This window comes from Pseudopipra pipra, chromosome 11 (assembly GCF_036250125.1).
Source record: "Pseudopipra pipra isolate bDixPip1 chromosome 11, bDixPip1.hap1, whole genome shotgun sequence".
Classification (NCBI taxonomy): Eukaryota; Metazoa; Chordata; class Aves; order Passeriformes; family Pipridae; genus Pseudopipra; species Pseudopipra pipra.
In genome coordinates, this window is record NC_087559.1 from 16,073,660 (window position 1) to 16,093,098 (window position 19,439).

Below are 19,439 nucleotides of genomic sequence, written 5' to 3' on the forward strand. Positions count from 1 at the left end.
GTTTAGATATGTCCTGTTTGATTTGCTGCATGAAGGGAAGGGGAACAGGACTGAAATAGTATGGGAGACTGGAAAAGAATACATGGATCAAATTTGAGAACTGCAAAGCCCTGCTATTAACACCACATCAGAGCAGCTCTGGTGGCTGTGCCCTTCGAGGTTTTTCTCTCCTCTGTCATGATACTGAAGGTGATGAACTTTTAAATATTTTCCCTGTTTGGTCTGGGCATTGTCAGGTTAACCTCCCGACTGCTTCATTCTTACTTGCTTATCTTCTAGTTTCCAACTTGAATGAGAAGCTTTTGCACGTAGCAGTGCAAGGAATAAAGACAGGAAAAGTAGTTATACTTGAATTTTTAAAAATATCACAGTACACTGCCTGCAGTGGTGCCACTGTTCAGACATAGCTGGGTTTGCAAAGCTGTGTGACAAGATGCCAGCAGAATACTCCAGCTTCCCAGCTGAGTAGGAAAATGCTTTACTCAGAGATTCCCTGTTAACTTCACAGCTTGAAGGACTCTTTTCCCTCTCTAATTCAAGTACAGCTGCATCCTTCCAACCTGCATTGTAGCAGGTTGTGGTATTTGTAGTTGTCAGTAATAAAATATTCCTGAGCTTTTTTCCTAATTCACAAGCAGGTTTTTTTTGCTAATGTGAGGAACAAATAAGCTGATAATATATATTCTCTGAACTCCAGCAACAGAGCTTTGGCAAAAATCTGTGCAACAATAAGGTTGTCAAGAACAGTGGCTTTGCTGTATTAATAAAGTGTTCTGACGTGTGGTAGAGATTAAGTTAAGGGAAAGCATGACATGGCATGAGCTAAATGAAACTCACATATCTCAGAAATTGAAGCCATATTACATTTTTATACAAAAAGTAATTAAGTTCTGGTACCTTCATTTTCAAATCCTGAGTTTGAAACCCCAATGGGCCCAATTTTGCAGTGCCAAAGAACTGCCCATAGAAAAATCACTTGTTGGGAACTCAAGTCAATAGATATTTTGGAGAAGCTAATCAATAAAGCTATACCAGCCATTAGACCAAGAAGACATCATTTTAGCTGAGAGATCAAGTATATCTTTCTTCCCATGAAGAGTTAGAAATTTTATCTAAGTGCAACACGAAGAGAGAGATTCCTGTTAACTGGAGGAAAGAGGGTTAGATTTTGTTACACTGGGATAAGTCCAAGAGGAACTTGTACCAAATTCACTAAATAAACTTTAGCCAGAGATTAATAACGAAACAGGAGATGTGGCAGATGGTGGTGCTCATGGAATAACATGGTCCTATTTACCTTTTCTCCCACTGAAAGGAAGCATTCAATGATTTAAAAAAAGAAGGCTCCTGGCAATGGATTTGGAAACTTCTTAGAATAATCTGTTTAATAGAGGAGATACAGAAAAATTATTTCCAAACTGGGATTTGACATTTACACTAGCAAGCATAATATCTCTAGTAATACCATGGAGTTTGACGATACAAGAGCTGTTAATATTTCCATTTCGGTACACAAACTTGTCATCAACTGGGGGTAAAGAAATCACATCACACTTAATTAAACAAATCAGGGAAAGGGTACAAGTGGAAAGAGAAAGGGGGAGGGGACAGGGAATGAATAATTCTTCTCTTCCCTGAGTCTATCCATCACTGGTTACAGTTAGCAACAAAAAATCAAATTAGTTGCACCAGTGGTCTGTTCAGACCTGACAATTTCTGTATTTCTAGTTTAAATTAGAGTAGAATCAATGGAAGTTTTACAAAGATAAGTTAAAGGCAAAGCTTACAAGGCACAGTGTTCAATCTGCCTGGCAAGACAAGGTTTAGCCTTACAGGAGTCATTAAGGTTAATGCAATCTATACTGATGTGACGGGGAGATGCTCTATTTTCATTACCCCAGAAAGCAGCTCTGATTCACTGTGGTTAGGGCTAATTGACAGTTTCCAAATCACACAGCAGTAATTGTTTACAGTTGTAGAAAGGGAGTATATTGTTTTCACTGCTGGTTTACTTGATACATTTATCCACTTAATCCCTCTCACTTAATTTTCTGTGATAGGTGGAAATAAGAAATAATTTAATTCTAGTATCTTTTGACATTTACTTTTCAGCTAAGAAACTGGTTTGTTTCTCAAGCAGGAATTCAGGTCAGGGGAAGAGCTTGAACACAACTGCCTCTTCCTTCTGAGAATGCCCACCCAGCCTGGCTCACCCAGCTCCCTGATTTAGGCTGGACAAATCAAAAGCATGTTCAGAAAATTAAAAGATGCATTCAGAGTGCCACAACCTTTCTTACTGACAAAAGCAAAGGGCATGTTCAGCCTGCTGCACATCTGACTCATCTCTACCACCTCCTCAGCCTGTTCTTCAGACACTTGCTTACAGCAGCCCCTATATTGTGTGCTTTCATCACCCACTGCTCAGCTTGGAAGAAGCCTGGTGCTCTGCTGCCATTGCTGAGCTTTAGAAGACCCTGTATGTACAGAAGAGACACTTCAGAGCAGCTCTTCGTGCAAGGACAGATTCAAACAGGGTTTGGAGGAGGCAGGGGGTGAGCTGGTGAAAGCCCCACAGCACAAGCAGCCCCAAGATCCTGCATGGTTGAACTATGGCATGAGAAGCCCCCAGGACCAAGCCCAGCTTCCAGGCAGGGTTTGCACCCGGAGTGATCAGCAGCCTCAGGGGCTTTGTGCAGGCACTCCTGGCATTTGCAGTGCAGTAGCTCCAGGAGGGAACTGAGGCAATACAGCTGAGTAGGTCTCTAAGCAAACTTCAAAACCCAGCAGTTTAGAAACAATTCTCCTCAGAACACCCCTTTTGCCAAGCTCACCCAGGACATTCTGCAGCACAGCCCTAGTTAGGGCAGCTTTCTGTGCAGAGCAGAGAAGTACTTTCAATGGTCTGTGCCCTTTGGAAGGCTTTCACAAACAGGCACGTCCAGAGCTGGTTATTTAAGTGCCCTACTCCAGAGAGGTTTGCTAATGGGATCTGGAGATCCTGCTGACAGAACTTTCTTGATGAGAGATTGCCTCATAAGGGTGGTCTGTTCCAGGGGCTTCCATAGGTACACACAGCACATGCTTAATGAAGTTCATTTTCTGCAGGGGAAGCACAGGGGCCTGTGTTCACCTCCAGGGAAAATGATCAGATAATTACAAAAATAAAAGGAAATAAAGGAAGGAAGAAAAGAAGTGAGGAAGAATCTATTTATACATTAATAGCCCACAGCACCTGGGTGACAGGGAAATAAGACTGAGATAGGTTGGCAAGGCTGTGGTGGATATGTGAACGTCACTAACATACAAAGGAACCTCTAAAAAATATATGGGAGTTATCTTCTATGAAATCAAATATATTTATTTAACTACTATAAAATCCTCTGAAATATAATGAATTCTGCATGAACTACATAAAAAGCAAACATGTTACAAGCTCTCTGAGTGAACCTGACTGCTTTATGGTGTGTAACACTGACCACACTGATACTCGATGTGGTGGTGATCACAAGTTCTGAGTCACATTTTGATACCAGGCAGTGCTGTGATGCTTTAGGGTGGATAAACCCGTGGATCATCACATCCCCTAATTTCCTCATCACCTTTTATAAACTTCAAAATGAATTCAGGAAACTTCAGCTCTGGAGGATGGCACAATGTGATGTTCCACCTGCTGAATCAGGTATTTCGTGCTGCAATAAAGCTCATCTAGATTCAGTTGTTTCTAAATTGAAAAGAAAAGGGGTAAAACCAAGTGCATATGGTCAGGTCTGTTAGGTACTACCCTATATGTCTAGAATGAAATATTAGGAAAACAATAAGTTGTCAGATACTGGAAGTTAAAAATGAACACAGCACCAAGGCCCAGCCACTAAATCCAGTGAGAGTTGCTGAAGAAGGTGATTAGTTTAGGGGAAGACACTACTTATCATAAACTCGATTCTACAAAAACAGTCATCCCAGAGGGTGTTTCAGTAGCATTTGTAGTGGCAGTGAAGTAGTTAAGAGAACCAGTGCTGAAGAACAAAGTTAATTGTGCTTCTAAATCTGTGAGTTAAGGTGGTGTCTGTTTGCACAAGAGGTCTCTGAAGCATCTGTACACACTTCCTCCAGCTACTGCTTTATGAATCCTGCAATTTTCTCTCCACATGAGCCTGCAAACCTCTGTAATTCACTGTCCTTCCCTACATGTGCAAGTTCAGCAACTTCTCTCTCAGAGTCAGTGATGGAGTTTGCCAGGGAAATTCAGCACAGAATTGCTTCTTCCAAACACAGGCATTTTCAGGCTCTGCTTTAAAGCAGTAATGAATACGGTAGTGGATCCAACTCATTTCAGGACAAAATCAATATCTTGTGGTCACATTCCCACAGCTGCAGGGTCTCAGACTGTACCTGTCCCTCACCCGGGCTGTCTTTTAGCACTGGGCTGTTTGTTGGTTTAGGATCCCTAAAGCAATGAATCTTTCAGAAGGCTGTAATGTATGAAACTTTTAAAAATGTAAACCCACTCAGTTTCAGTAGCCAGGACTGGCAAGAACTTCCTTCCTCTGACTGTGGCTCTCACATAGTCTTTTATTTGACTCACTTAGCAAAGAACACTGTGACTAATTCATCCTTTGCATCTCCCACCACATCACATCTCTCACATGACATTACTCAGTCCTGCATTATTATGCATTATGTCCTGGGCAGGCAATACTGAGAGGTATTCCATACTGTCAGGTTGCTTTCTGCTCTTTAAAGTTCTACTGTTATGTAAAGGAAGCATTTGTTTTCCCTTCCCTAACACATTTTCCTTTCTGCTCACTTGGTTAATTGAATGCTACCAATTTTATTTGTAGCTGGGTTTAGAATGTAAAAATATTTGATATCTGTCAGCAAAGCTCCAACTGATTTCACAAATCACTGACTGGTCTAGTTGACATGGTGGTGCTTGGTCATAGGTTGGACTTCACAGTCTCAGAGGTCTTTTCCAACCTAATTGATTCTGTGACTTCCGTGAGATAAAAAACAGAAGTTTTTGGGGTCTTTGATACTGTCCCCCACTGAAATACAGCCATACATTAGACCTGTCAGTAATTACTGGAGCTGAGTGAACTGGGAAGATGTAAATATAGGCTTGTAACCTCCCCCTCTGTCACAGCAAAGGAACATGTAGAGGTATCTGCAGGGACAGAGTCAACCTGAATGTCCTGATTTCAGATGGAAGCCTAAAAACATAGCTCCAAATAGTGATGTACTGTGACTGAAACACAGCTTTGAGATAAATATGGAACATTTGATTAAAACTTAGAAACTGAAGCCCTGGCCAGAGCCTGCACCTTTCCTGGGGTGTTTGTGTTAGGGGTTAAACAAACCTGCTGGCAAAGCAAAGAGCTGCCACACCAGATTTTCATACTGGTTTGCCAGCTACTCAGTGGTTTGCTGGAGCCATCCAACACCCAGATACAAACAAGAGAGGAACAGTTCAGGCTTTGCAAGGTGTACCATATTCTCCCCCAATGAATTCTATCTCTCAGGGCTGAGTTTTGTTAATCCTGTGTTGCTCAACACATATGTGAGATCTGCAGTGGCTGCTGGAGCTAAGATGAGCAGTTCAGCAGCTCATCCTCCTCCCAAACCATGTAAAACTTTCCAAGCTTGGGCAACATTCAAAATTCATCTCAGGTCTGGCTAAACACAACATGTCATATTTTCACTTTGACACCACCAGATGCCTGGCCCTGATACACAACCACACGAAACTGCTTCTCTGAGTAGAGTTTCACTCTGAATTTTTGCAGGTGGAGACCCTAGGATATTTTTACAGTGCAAACTAAGTAAGTTAGAGTCTTAAGGGTGTCTCTGCTGGGTTTTACACAGATCCATCAGGCCTTGATGCTTAATGCTTTTGCTGCCATTATTCAAAAGAACTTGTGCTGCAAATGCAGAATATGTGCATGGATCATCTCTCATGTTTATAAGCAAAATACAGACTGCAGGCACATTTATAACCTTGGGCAAAAGAGTGTATATAAAATGCTGCAATTGAGGAGGCCTTGCTGACAGTGGCCATGATCAAACTGCCTCAGCAATCTGAGCTGGGCACTGAGAGCACTGTCCACACATGGGAAAGAGCAAAGCTCCTTCTTGTGTGAAGCCCTTTCATAAATCCTTTTCGATTCCATCCTCTGGGAAGTGAGTAGCTCTAAGACAATTTGCTTACACTGCTTTGTCAGCAAGACTCTCAGTGTGGTTATGGAGATTTCAACTTTCAATCAATAAAATAGGAGTAAGACTTGCTTATCTTTGAAAAAGAAGGAAACAAAAAGCAAACCATAATGTATTCAGCTAAATAAAGGTATTTGTGTTGGATCTCTTGTGAAACCACCAGCAACAACACGTAGGCACAGCAACACAAGAGGTGAGGATTTTTTAAATTTTTTGAGCTATTTCTAATACACTGCTACTTTTGTTGATAACTTCTCCAAGAGGTCGAGAAAAAAAATTAATAAAACTCCAAACTGACAGCTGAGACACCAGTGTGGGCACAATTTGGCTGATGAGAGCTTGCAGGGACACATCCTGCATCTAACACATGGTCTGTATTCCTCTATGTGCATGTGAGCAAAGGCTTTGGGGCTTTCTCACAGCACAGCTCATCTGAGCAACCACAAAACACAGTAAACAATGACTCAAACTGATACCACTTTTAAAGAGAAAGATGTACATACTGGAAAGAAAATCAGATAATCAATGTGAAAACGACTCCTATAAGACTTCCAATCAATGATCTTTATTCTTTTCCTCTAATCATGTTGGTCTTTATCTAAAACTTATTCTCCCCAGATCATAGAGTCTCCATACAAGCTAAATACTTACCTTTCCCTTTATCCCCCTTTCAGAATGCAGCACACTAATTAATAACAGTCCATTTGCCCCTCTATCCATGCAAAGAACAACTTCATAGCAGCTTTAAACTTAAAAGATAAGTTCCAGACACACCTAGACTACTTGTACAAAATTCTAGAAAAAAAACCCCCTTCTGTATATTTAGTGCTACCTCTTGAAAAGATCATCCAAACCTGAAAATGGAGATAACTGGAGACTCTTCTCAGCCTGGAAAGCAGCAACCAGCCACTTGGAAGGCTCAGCCTCCTGGGTGGTGGGACTCACATCAGCTTTGCTTGGCTTCACAGATGAGCTCTAGTCGTGCGTCCCCGACCCTTTGTGCAGGTCCCACCAGAGATGGTTATTGGTTTTTTTCCTGTTTCAACGCTGGCTGAGATTTTTAAAACAAGAAAACAATGAAGAGAAAACATTCATATGCAAATAGACCCATTCATATATATATATTTACATGTTTGCACAAATGCAAGTGTTTCCTGCATGAAATAAAAACCTCCCTGTAAACAGACATTGAATGTTATCATATGGAGAAGTGCTTCAAAGGAAGGCTTACAAACACAGCTGATCTCAGTATAAATTTATATTCAATACCTAGAAGATGCTATTTTTCAGAAAGTGGTGAAAAAAGAGCTGCCATCTCCTTTAAATAAAACATTTAAACCACTCCTCATCAGAAAACCTGCACTAAAAACATTCAGCCAAAGTATTTTTAAAACTGAGCACTTTCATTTTGACCCTTCCAACCTAACTGATACATAATTCCTGCAGATTAATAGCCCCCAGAAATGAAAGAGTACCATACAGGTCTGCAGGGAGCTAATACTCCATATGTGCTTTTTTTTTTCTGTCCTCTGTAGCCCTCTCTGCTTTGAACATGGTTTTTGTTATTGCTCTGTGAGCATTTTGCACCAAAGCCTCGGCGTACACTTGTTCTCTGAGCTTGGCGTGGCCACGCTGATTATATTAAACCCCTCACGATTCACAAAGTGTTTGGATTCATTTGGTCTATCCATTTCTGCTGCCCAACAAAAGAGCTGAAATGAATGAATCAATTTTTAAAACAAATAGGACTTGACAGCAGAGACACAGATTTGTGTGAATGGCAAAAGGTGCCTAATTAAGAGCTCTAGGGATGATGAGGCTTTCATTTCTCTAATGAAAAGGAGCTCTGTGAGCTTCCAAGTGTTATCCAGCTCCAGCAGAATGAATCTCTTCTCCAGGGAGAAAAAGACAATTCATTTTTCATTTTCATTTAGTTACTGTTACTCATTTTGCCTTCTGTGTGAAACTTGGGTCAAAGCTTTTGGGTGACCATCATTTCCAAAAGCTGAAACAGGTACCTGGAAGGGATGTTTTCAATTTCCAGGCAGCATGGAGTGACATTTCTAAAATCAAACTTGCTCACCATGTCCCCTAACAGCTTGCCTTAAGCACCTGGTATTTTCTCTCTAAAAAAACCAAGAGATCCCTGTTCGTTACTCTGTGTGTTCCAGTTATAATGGAAACACAAGGTCTGGATATAAATAAACCTGATTAACCAAGCACACTGCTCTGCCTATTGTCTTCTGTAATAAAAATATACAGAACATAAAATAAAAAGTTAATAGGCAGGATTGCATCAACGATTGCATTGCTATTTGGAAACCAGCTCAGAGGTGGCTCCAGCCAACAACAAAGCCTGCTCTGAACACTGCTGCTCACTGAAAGTCCCCCAAGGGCAACAGGCTGGGTGTTTCCACATTTGATTACTCCTTGTAGGATTAAACTGGGCTGGCTTAATCCTCATCCACAGAGAACTTAACGTATCTGCCTTCGAAGTCCATCTGAGTATTTTAGAGAGTGCTAAAACTGAAGAAATAGCCTTTAAAGTAGCAGATTTACTTGTTTTGTTTTGTATTTTTTGTTTGTTTGTTTTGTTTTTCAGATGAAGAAACAGGCTCTTGTATAAACTGGGGAGGACTTAGGGCTGTTCTGGCCCACAGTTGCAGTACTTTGCAGCTGCAGTTACTGAGTCTGTGTGGGCTCTGGGCAGGCACCAGGAAGAAGCCAAGTTCCTGGGTTCCCACTGTCTTTGCAGGGCTTATACTAAATGGAAATTGTAGCCATACCAGCACCCAAACTGAGCCCCTGCTCTGCAGAAAGAATTGTGTTGTGCTGTTGCTTGAGCAGCAGAACCCTGGGGGCAATATTATTTACAGCCTCTGGATGAGGCTGGACTGCTTCTTATCCCAAGAGAGCACTTTGATGTGCCTTCATCAAGTTATTCACAGTCTTTTTACTGAGGTTGTTCTTTAACTCCCCATCATTTCTCGTGATACTCTGTCTTCTCGATTATCTTGCTCTGAAATGAGATTATTGCATAACAGCAAAACCCTTTTGTGTCCTAAACATTCCTTGGCACAGAGCTGGTGAGGTGCCTCTGGCCCTGCTTACCCAGGAACAGCACTGCAGGGACCCACAGCAACCCCTCCAGTGTGGCTGCACCCATGTTACATCAAATGGGGTCGAGGAAACCAGGAGCAGAGTCAAAAATTCTTCTATTCTTCAAAAGAGCCATTATTTAGTGGCAATTTGGGACAAGTCATGTATCTTTAGTAATATCTGAGCCTGACCTGCCTACAGGGGAAGGACTTAGTCCTCATGTAAAATAAATCCTTGTGAACGGGCATCCCACCGTCCCTGGTGCCCACCCTGGCCAGCCAGCCTCAGGTAGAAGACAAATGGGGCAGAGCCTGATGCAGAATATTTATGCACTGTGGGCACATCTGTGTGGACACATTAGTCCATGCAGGTGAGCAACACTGGGCATTTTGTCCATTGTGTCCAATAGGAAAGGTGACTCAACCTTAACACATCTCTACAGGCACTGGGGAATCTGGACAGGTAAGCACAGGTAAGTTTGTGCCTTAAGTCTGACCTTATTTGTGACTTAGGAGAGAAACATCTCAGTTGTGCCTAACATGGAGAAACAAAGAGTAAAAGCAAGTGGGAGAAAAAAGCCTTTCCCCGTTATTTAAGCATCACGGCTGCTGAGGCTGCAAACCCAGGCACAGAGTTTAAGGAGAGGGCACAAACAGGAACTGTGAGAGCCTGTGCACAATGGTGGGTGCTCTGCATCCAAATAGGAGTGAAGTGGCAACTTCCCAGACAAGGAGAGTTCAGTTCATAGAAAACAGAGCAAAGCTCGCTACCCACCTACTCATAAAATATTAGAGGTAATGAACTTAAACAAAGCAGCTCGTTTCTCCTGGCAAACAAAAAGGAAAGTCATTTTAACTGAACTGGCTTAAATGAAACATGAGGAGCTGCTGCCAGCAATCCAATTTAGGACTTGGCTTTTTTTTTTTATTTTAGTTCGTAACCTTTCGAACGCACGCACCCACCGAGGGTAACTTTCTGCTGAGTAGGACTGGTTATTTCAATGGAAGTCTTTAAAGCTCAGTGGGGAAATTTTTGTCTTTCTTCCCATTTTTGCCGAGATAAAAACAGTTCAGACGGGCAGAAATTTTATAAAATGGAAGAGGACAGACAGATTTGCTTTCTGAACTATATGTGTACCCATCCATGCCCCACTGGTACCAAAAAATAAAGACAAAGGATCCTGCCTATGGTTCCTTTCTGCATATAAGTTTATCCTTAACTGGGTAGGAATATTGACAAATTAACTGTATGACCCCAAAAAATCATAGAGATTAAGATCTACTGTTTTGTCAGCTCAAATTAGAATCATAGAACGATTTGGGTTGGAAGAGACCTTAAAGATCACAGGCAGAGATGCCACCCACAGCATCTCTTTTGACTGAAGGTAAATATAATACAAAACTGCATTTCTAAAATACAGCCTGACAGCTGCTGTCTATCCTTCTAGAAAAGGATATTTTTGAAGATCTCAGTAAAGATGTATACTGTTAGAAATTTATTAGGAAGAAATACACCAACCTGGCTCTGCAACCCAGGAGTCCATCTCTCACAGATATTACCATCATGTCTTGGTTCTGAAATGAGGTCTGAAAAATAAAAATTATAGACAGATTTTCATCTATATATATGTAAATACTGGTGCTTTTCAGTAGTGATTTGGAATTGCTGTAAAAGCCTCCAAACTAAAGAAGTTGGCAAATCACATTAAACAGTATATGAACTCGCCATGCTGTGCTCAGAATACCAAAGCCAAATTTAATTTGAAATACATCTTGAGAAATTTCAAAGTGGATTGAATGTTAAAAATGAAAACTTAAAAAGTTTGATTATGCTGGAAAGGATCCTTTGTTATCAAGTAAAGCAGTGGCCTGTGGGGAAAAATGGAGAGCAGCCTCAGCTTCCTCCTTCCAGGTTTCAGTGTAATTACTCATCTCCACTTGTATTATCTGGAAGGCTTGATGAGACCTCCCAGTTTCTCAAAGCTGACGTTGGTTAATCTGTGTTTTAACACAGAACAGACGTTTTTGCATGTTTTGGCCAACAAGTGACTCACATTTCAGTGGTGATGACTGAATATACGATTTCTCAGGATGATTTAAATTGAAATCCCCAAGTTCTGTTTTCATTTTCAAAGGATTTTTTTTCAAGGCTATGTCCAAAGGTTGTAAGCCAACACCATTTTTTCAAATCATACAAATCAGCCAGACCTATTCTCCTGTGCATCCTACTATCACAGTTCCTCTAAGGGACTTTATGAAGTGCCCTGTTCCAGTTTTGCTGAAGTTACAGCAAACATGAAAACAATGGCATCAAACAGAGGAAGAAAAGTGGGCTGAAATTAAGTAGGACAGTTAATATGAAATATGAAAGTGCCACATGCAAGTTGGCACCAAAATAATTTGAAATCATCTGTGTATTTTAATAGGAGTTGGCGTGGGTTGTTTCTCTCATGAGGGAGGAGTGGTTCTGGCTGCATCCTCTGGACAATGCACGGCAAAGTCTGACTTCTGTCTCTGAAGTACCCAGAACCTTTTAACTCTGGAAAGAACAAGCTTTAAAAAAGGAAGAGAAATCCCCTAGCTCATAGGGACTAGCAGGTGCTCTCAGGCAAATCCAGAAGGGCCAAAAGGAAAAATAAAAATAATGAGTGTAAATAAAGCCCTGACAACATATTCAACTTCTTCCAGCATCAGACTGTTTTCTTCAGGCCCAGCAGTAGTATTGGGCCAAAATTAACAGAGAAAACTCACAGAACTTATTTTTATCTTAAGCAGGTTGCCTTTTTCTTCCTTATTCTCCCACACAATCATTCATGGATTTAAGAGCACAAAAAGCACTCAAAAGGCTGAAGAGTGATAGTTACTATTTATTTGCTTCTAACTGAAATAAAGGACTATGGCCTTGCCTCCAAGGGCAGCATATTTTTTGATTTCATATCCACACCCATTTGAACAATCAGCTTTCCAAACAATATTTCCCAAAGTTACAGGCACTGAGTAATGCTGTAATAAAGGGGATGATTTTTAAACCTTTGGCTGTCTTTCCTTTTCTCCCTGGATTGTGGGCATTGCTCACGAGCTGCGAGAGTCACTTCCTCGAGGGACTGCTCCACATCTCCAGCTCCTGTGGCTGCCTGTCCCCTCTTATTCCTGACAGATAACACTTCCCCTGTGTTTGCTTTTGGAGTGAAAAAATTTGTGTAATATCATGAATTTGGGAACAGACCATTGTGCCAATTATTCATGAGCTCTGCATTATGCATGGGGGGTTGTGATGGTAAAAAAGAGTTGCTTGTGCTGTCATATTTGCCTTGTGCAGACATTTAGTTACACACAGCCTTATACATGGGCCACTCAAGGTCTAATTTCTTGTGTGAATAAAATCCAGGCACTCACTGTGAGGTGGTCTGAGCATCCAGGACCACCAGCACTATGGCTCAGGAGAGTTGGGACACAGAATTGTCTTTCATCTGTACGTTATGCTGAGATTTATTTCAGCATTCAGAAGGAGGAACTTTTCTTAATGTGGAAAGAAAAAGTGCTTTTCCTTTTATTTTTCCCCCAGTTTCTTTTACCAAGCATGGTTACACACATAGTGTTGCAAGCAACCCAGAGCATCAGTTGGAATTTCTCCTTGAAGGCATAAAAGCAGTGACTGAGGAAGCAGCTGATCATGACAGAAAATGGAACAGAGTGTCAAGGGAAACAAATCTTTTGGACACTTCTAAAGCAGTGTCTCATTAGGCACAGTCCTCATTTGCTCCTTGCACTTCTGTCCTGCTTGGTCAGAATATAAAACTTCCTTCAGCTCTCACCAAAACTGTGGAATTTTTATTAGAACAAAAACCTCCAAGTCAAACACTTTTTCTTTTCCTCAGGAACTGTCATTTGCCATGAAAAGCAGAAAGCATCTAACAAAGTTTGCATGTTGGTAAGAACTCCCTTCCCCAGTGGAAAGAGCAGGGTCAAGCTGAATTTAAGCAACGCTTGTCCCTTGGCAGGAATCTGATACACTATAAAACCATATTATTTGGGCTGTTTTTCTGTCAACAGGAAGATATGAAAAAAATGCTCTTTATGGATATAATCATCTTTTTCTGGGTAGAACTTCCAAGAGCACAAACCCCTTTTGAGTGCTCCTCTGTTTAATGGATGGGCAGGGCTGCCCTGTGCTAACAGACTCTAATCTGTTCAGCACAGTCCAATTCCTCAAATCTGAGAAAGCAATCAATTTTATGGTAAAATATAGGAGTGCAAAAATCTGAGATTATGACATTTCATGCTTGTTCATGCTCCATTACTGACAGACTGAAACAGCAAATGCAAGAAACTTTCCTTACCGATCACCAGTCCTACAAATCAGGTGCAACATCCACCTACACAAGTCCAGCTGCACCAGTCTCCTAATGCACCTTGAAAACTAAGGAAACATGGTATTTTGCTCCTTTCTGTGCTAACTTTGTCTTCCAGGAACATGGAAAAGAACTTTCCATATCTTGCTTCTAGCACTGTAGCGAGAGCAATGAACGGATAAAGAGAGCAGAGAGCACCCCAGATGTAACCCCAGTTACACAGGCTTGACAGCCCAAAGAGCATCTACAGGAATAATGTGATGTCTGGATCTAGTGATGAACCTTTGGATGTTGACAATTACTAGCAAACCTCATTAAAAACTGTAAAAATTGGTCGTTCTTTAAGAAGAGAAAGAAGGACAGTGACAGCATCTGTCTCTGGACCAACCCAAGGCACATGACAATCCAGGAACTGTGAGGCTCTGCACTCCTTTACCTGCCAGTGGGAACACAAGCAGCTTTATCCAGCTGTGGGGGTGGCTTCAGGAAATAGGCACAGGGCTCCACTTGGTCTCTACAGCAGCATTTATAGCACTGGAGTGTTTTGTTTGTACAGTGGGAGCACATTTCTGTATGGATAAAGCAGTCCTTGGCTACAAAGTTGGTGACTTGAAACTGTGGCCATTGCAAAGGGCTGGGAGAAGGGAAGAGAAGGGCAGTTCCACCAGAGCAGCACTGTGGAAAGCTAGACACCAGACTCCAGTGTGGTCTGGGGATACAAACACAGAGCCTTAGCAATGCTCACTAAAATTCCTATTTCTACTATGGGAAGAATCATGGACTAGTTTTTGTACAGTAGTTAATCTAAGTGTGCAACTCTGAGTAACTCCATTTTTTTATTTAAATAAACCAGCATTCTCCCTGCCAGTGATTCCTTCTTCTCCAATATAATGTAAATAACTCTTTATACATTTCATTTTTAGGGTCTCTCTGATTGTGTCTTACACTTTTCTTCAACAGCAAAAATTATTCATAAATAAGAACACATTTTCCCAGTAAAAGGAGGACATTTAGGTTACTTTCTCCTCCACCTTTTCGAACACCTTTACACTGTGTGACAATTACCCATTCACTGGACCCCTGCTGCTGGAACAACTTTATGATTTTATTTCCTTGCACCTCTAAAGCTCAGAGGGAAAGAAACCCCGTGCAATGTATGGATATCTGTGAACTCAGTTCTGCCAGTGGCCAGTGAGGACAAGAGCCCTGTGCATGGGAATTGTGCCAATCCAGGCTCCTTCCCAGGGATTGCTGTGTGCACAGAGCAGCACAATTTCAGAAATTAGTTTCCTGGCACTTCCATAGAGAAACTGTCTCTTGTCCATGGGCCATTATTGTGAATAATTATGAAATTTGAGGCCACTCCGAGCACATCAGGCCTAGAAGAACCCTTTATCCCTAATATTCCTATGTACCATTTATCAGTACAGTGACTACAAATGTTCCCAGAGACAGATGTCACACAGAAGCCTCAAGGAAACATTGGGTGGCAGCTTCAGCACATCTAATTCTGTGTGTGCAAACATCTTACAGTTGTATACAATTTTGGGGCTAAAAAGCATAAAATTAACACAAAACTAGAGAGCACTGTGCTATTTGTCCCCACCCCAGTAATCATTAGCTTCTTTGAGATGTTCTAACACCAACAGGTGTCTTCTAATTTTAAGTGATCCCACATTTTCATACCAAGATACATAATGTTTTAAGGAAGTGTTATATTAGAGCATAATAATAAATAATTTGTGCTGAAAGCTTCCCTGATCACTGCACACAAACACTTGCATGGATACAAAAAGACAGACTGGAAAGCTAAAGCTTGACTGCTGTAGGCAGGACTGGGAAAGCCTGTAAGAGCAAATAATGGAGAGATGTGGGAGACACCATGACACCCCAGTCTCAGCTGAGATGGAAAACTGGCTTTTACCTGGCAGTGGGACAGGTAACCCTACAGAACACTCTGCTGAGTCCTGGTGAGCCTCAAGTGACCAGTGCTCAGGGAGCTGGGTCCCATCTAACTGGTGGGGTCTTGACAGCACGTGTCAAAACCTCAACAGAAGGAGTTTTCTTTCCTCTCCACGTCCTGCTGCAGCACCTCTCTGGCAGAACAGACCTGAAAAAAAAAAAAAAAAGAAAAGGAAAAATGAAAAGGACAAGCTCTGCTATTAGTGTAGCTACAAAGACATTTATAAACCAGCACAGAAAGGGGAGCTGCTTTTAAAGCCTTTTGACTCTTGCAGTCCTGCCAAGAAGGGGGAGTAGGAAAGGGCTGGTCATATTTATTCTTACACAGAAACCCCCACCCGCCTCGGGCTGAGTGTCTTTCAAGGAAACCAAACATTTTCTACTGCCAGTAATGAAGCTTACATCTAAAATCAGAAGGGAACAAGAGAAAAGGCTTTTCGGTCGTGTGATAGACAACCTGCACTCCTGTCACAGCCCAAGCCCAGTGCTCTGTGTGGCTCAGAAGCGCTGGGCACAGCAGCGGGATGGCACCAGCGCTGCAGGGAGGAGGCTCAGCTGCGAGCCAGAGAGGCGTGTGCCGGCTCCACGGGGTGCCTCCAGCCCAGCCCGGGCATTTATTCACTGCCTCGGAGAATTTTCTGCCTAATTAACGAACTAGATTGGGGTTTTCTTTGTTTTCTAGACCACCAGGTCACAGACCAAAGAAGCTCCCTTTGCCTCTTACCCTGACGACACTTCTGTGGCCACTGCTATTCCCAGGAAAGCATCGAGCACGTTCTACTCATTCCCAGTGCTTTCTTTATCTCCCAGTGCACACTGGCTTTATCCTGAGGTGGTTGTTTTCCCTGGCTGAGTGGAGGGTATGTCTACACAACACGGGAATGTGCAACATGTGGCACAAACATGACCTGATGGACCAAAAGGGCTACGACCAGAGAGGCACAGTGGAAAAGATGCCTATGGGGAAGGTCGTCACTTTGCAAGAAAACCTGAGATCAGCTGCAGGAAGCTGCCTTGTCTGCAGGAGTACAGATCAACCCCTGCAGCTCTTCCAAGTGGGTCCCTGCATGGAGAAGCACCTGGCCCTGGCTGTGCTGCTGTCACCTCCTCCTTGCACACCCATAAAGACTGAACAAGTCAAAAGGACCGAAGGGTTAAAACCACTCCGGCAGCAGCTGTGTTGGATAAAAGCACGAAGATGTTCTCACTTAGAGCAGTGTAAATCAGAAAAGCCTCCACTGACAAGGAGGCAGCCAAGTCTGTCGGGCTGAACAAGGCTGGAATCAAACTGACAACAATTAGAACTCTCTCGCTATTTTTCTCCTCCGCTCCAGTTGTTTACCTCTGCCTCCCCGCCTGCTCCCGCTTCTGACATGGCAACTAAAACGTAAACGTTCACAGCCTCATGAATCCTTTCTTCGGAGCCTTCCTTGAAATGTTCAGATTTCAGGTGGTCACAGGGTTTTGCCTTCAGATTTCAAGCTCCTCAGGGCAGAAACAATGCCAAATCAGTGTGAAGCATCCTGCATGCTAATGAGGCCACAGAAACAGTAACTGTACATACAGTTAACACATCTTTTCTAATCCACATCCTTTAAGCATTTTGTAATCCAAACCGCCAAGAACCAAGGGCAGAAAGAGCAGGGGTGTCTCGCTCCTTCCATCAGGTTTTACAGCTAACAAAGTACATTTTCTGGTGTGCTACAGCATATCCAACTCAAGCATGGCCATATGCTCTGCTCTGTAATCAAGAGATCTTTCTTTCCCTCTGCCACGCATCTTAAATCACCAGCTTCAGTCACTTACAATGTGCTGCTCCCTGGAAAAAGTTAATAAGACTCCATAAAAAGGCTGTACTATTACAACTTCTGGCAGTGGCCCATATATACCAATCACCTCAATACAGGATTTTTGGCAGGTATTTATGCTTAATTTTCTACTTAAGCAGCTATTTTATTAAGAATCCACATGTAGTTGCTTGACATTTCACTTGACCACGGATGAACTTTGGACAGACACCTCCTCTTGCAGTGGGTGTTGGGCTCAGTGCAACCCCCAGATATCACAGTGCAGCCCCCAGATATCACATCCTCCTGCTCCAAAGGATGGAGAGTGGGAGATTATCCATGGGGCTGCACAAAGTCCACCCCAACATGACATCATGACTTTAGACAGACATGATGAGCAGTACTTCACTGAATGCTTCAGGGTTTAGGGATGGACAGCTGAAGCCTTCCAGCCTCCCAGATGGCAGACATTCAGTGAGCTCTTGTGCTGCTGAGGTGACCTTTTCTACTCCCCTGAGTTCATCCTCACAATTTCAAATGTTAGCACTTTAATAACAAAATCTAACACACGCCAACAGTTCAAAGGTGAAAAGCATTTTACAACAGAATGAAAATCATAACAGTGTTCAGGAGACTCAAAATGACTCATTTCCCGGGGGGAAATTATTGGTATTCCCTCTCCAGCAACTCTGCTGGTGTCAGTGTCATTAAAAAGAGGGAGTGGGAAGACAGATAAACAAAGTCTTAAAAAGCAAATACATTTTAACTAGTGGTTGTCACCACACTTAATAATTAGGGTACTAATTAAGAGGGTAAGTAAACCACTAGCTATTAGCTTCTAGTAATTAGGGTTTTTTCTCTAGATAATAACACGCTGAAAAGAAAATAGAAAGACCTGAATCCATTTCACCATTCACCCTGTCCACATTGTGAAAACCTATTACACACATTAATCACGAGCACCACAAAGCAATACTTTCAGATTTTTCAGAATCCTGTAGCTCAGCATTTCAACATGTGACCTTTTACATGCACAGCCTGGACCTTGATGATGCCTAATGGGGTTACCTGTATGTGCACAAGTCATAAGGACCACAGCTTGGGAAAGCAATTAGCTATCTGGTTGGGTTTGACTACTTATGCAGAAAAGAAGATGCTTGAATTATGTGAATTGGGTTAAAAGTAACTAAGCAATAAAGGATTTGAAATCTTGAATTTCTGATTTTATGGAGAGAAATTATCAGATGACTACTTGCTTGTATACATTGCTTTTCTTTCGCTTCAGGTTTCAGGGGCTTTATTAAGAGGATAAAAATACTTAATGCTGAGCTACATTCTGTGTGTTTGCTTTTAAAATAAATCTTTGTGTGGGTGTAATTTAGGCTGTGGGTAGATTAATACTCTCAGATTTGCCTATGGGTAAGAATATCCACGCAGTGTCTCACTAAAGCACCTTTTTTCCCCAAAGATACATCAAATGACTGCGTTGCTGGACACGATGCAGAGGTGTTAGATACCACTGAAATAGTCCTGCCTGGGGTAAAAGAAACAACCACTCTAGCTAGCAAAGTTACTCAACTGTGGTGAAGGACAATGAAGAAAACATTCCATCTCATGCTGCTTTTAGGTTTACCTCTTATATGTATCTTCCCCCAGACTGCTAGAAGGCCCAGGAATGGTTCTCTCACTGTTGTTGTCTTCAGTGAACTGCACTTTCCTTGACTTTTAGAAAAAAACACAACACTTGAAACAATGAAATTGAGAGTTATTGTCTGCTAAGCCACATCCCTGTGCTCTCACACATTTCAGTACCATTTTATGAGCAGACACACACACGTGCACACATATCGGTCCCACTGGGGAAACAGGGTTATTTTAAAAAAACCCCACATAACTAAGAGCAAATATGAGCAAATATGTTTTTTTTTAAATTGGTATTAAAAATGCATCAGTTGCTAAATTTAAAATTGTTGGTAAGTAAACAGCAGGTAGCATTATAGAGAGCCACTTCATAAAATTCTAATTATCCCTTT

The 19,439-nt window shown here is 41.9% G+C and overlaps 1 protein-coding gene across 1 annotated transcript in view; it reads right to left on the reverse strand.

Moving 5' to 3' along the window:
- The window catches only part of SFMBT1 (Scm like with four mbt domains 1), a 153,109-nt gene that overhangs the window by 104,810 nt on the left and 28,860 nt on the right, over positions 1-19,439 (reverse strand). The window contains exons 5-8 of the mRNA XM_064667839.1: positions 19,040-19,128; positions 15,582-15,767; positions 10,825-10,892; positions 7,062-7,258 (exon numbers count right to left, since the gene is read on the reverse strand). The gene's annotated coding sequence lies outside the window, so the exon portion shown is untranslated. The remainder of the gene's footprint in view (positions 1-7,061; positions 7,259-10,824; positions 10,893-15,581; positions 15,768-19,039; positions 19,129-19,439) is intronic.